The sequence below is a fragment of the Octopus bimaculoides genome, chromosome 9 (assembly GCF_001194135.2).
Source record: "Octopus bimaculoides isolate UCB-OBI-ISO-001 chromosome 9, ASM119413v2, whole genome shotgun sequence".
NCBI classification, from domain to species: domain Eukaryota; kingdom Metazoa; phylum Mollusca; class Cephalopoda; order Octopoda; family Octopodidae; genus Octopus; species Octopus bimaculoides.
The window spans coordinates 45860258-45861485 of record NC_068989.1 but is presented as its reverse complement, the minus strand read 5'-3'; positions in this window follow the sequence as shown (position 1 = coordinate 45861485).

The window sequence follows — 1228 nt, the reverse complement described above, 5'->3', positions numbered from 1 at the left end:
AGCTCCACCGCCGCCACCACTACCACCACCGCTATCGCCGCTGCCGCCAAAACCACCACCACCACCACCACCAACAACAACAACAACAACAACAAAAAGAAGCAAGAAAAAACGCACTACAATTAGTGTTTCTCTTGTCATCGAATTAGGGATTAAAAAAATATTAACAGAGATTAATATCCTTGCCACACTCACACGTGCACGTATACACACACATTTAAACATGTAGATAGACATACATACACATGTGTACATACATATACACGCATATTCACATACATTCACGCAGAACTAGATGCATGTGGATAAACGCATATACATACAAAAAAGCCTGCGTGAATAAAAAGTAATCGTACACCTATAAAATTCACTAACACACCCAGAGACAAAGATAACACCTCTACGTATTATTTCGACCAGCTAGAAATAGTAGCCAATTCTCTCTCAAATCACTCCAACTTTCCTTAGAAAAGAAGGACATATTCGATAATGTGGTCCTAAATATTCGATAACTAAATATAATTATTTCCATTTTAGTCATATGGCCAAAAGTTTAGGAGAGAAGGGAATTAGTTGAGTACATAGATCCCAGTACTTGAGTGGTACTTTGTTTTATCTATCCCGAAAGGATCTCAGAAGGTAAAGCGTTGAGATAAACACTGCATAAATTTTGTCTGATGCTGTAATTAGTTTATCATTCTTCGATCTCAATATGCGAGATTTTCTAGGGCTGCTCTGGAGCTAAGCACTAACACATATATTCACTCCCTCCGCCCCTCTCTCCCTTTCTCTCAACTTCTCTCTCTCCCTACCCCATCTTTCTCTGAGACATACATATATCGTCCCCACAGCTATTTTAGTGCAAGGCTTCAGAAGTCTGTTTCATTCAACATATCCTGAAGAAGTGCGTAGCCACGAAACATCATATACCCCAGAATATCACCGTAGTGTTAGATATACTCCTTTTTCATCCCTGTCACCGTAATGTCACCCATTTTATTTATATAATTACAATGTCACCTATTTTAATTATATGGCTATACTGGGGATACATTATTTCCGATCATTTATTGAATATAGATAATAGTTATAGACCCAACTAATTTTTCATTAATTGTAGAGCATACTCATTGTATAAAGGTTTCAATTAGAAGAAGTAAGTTGTGTTTTGTGACGTTCTTTTCCGGATATATGATCCACTGATGATATATATATATATATATATATA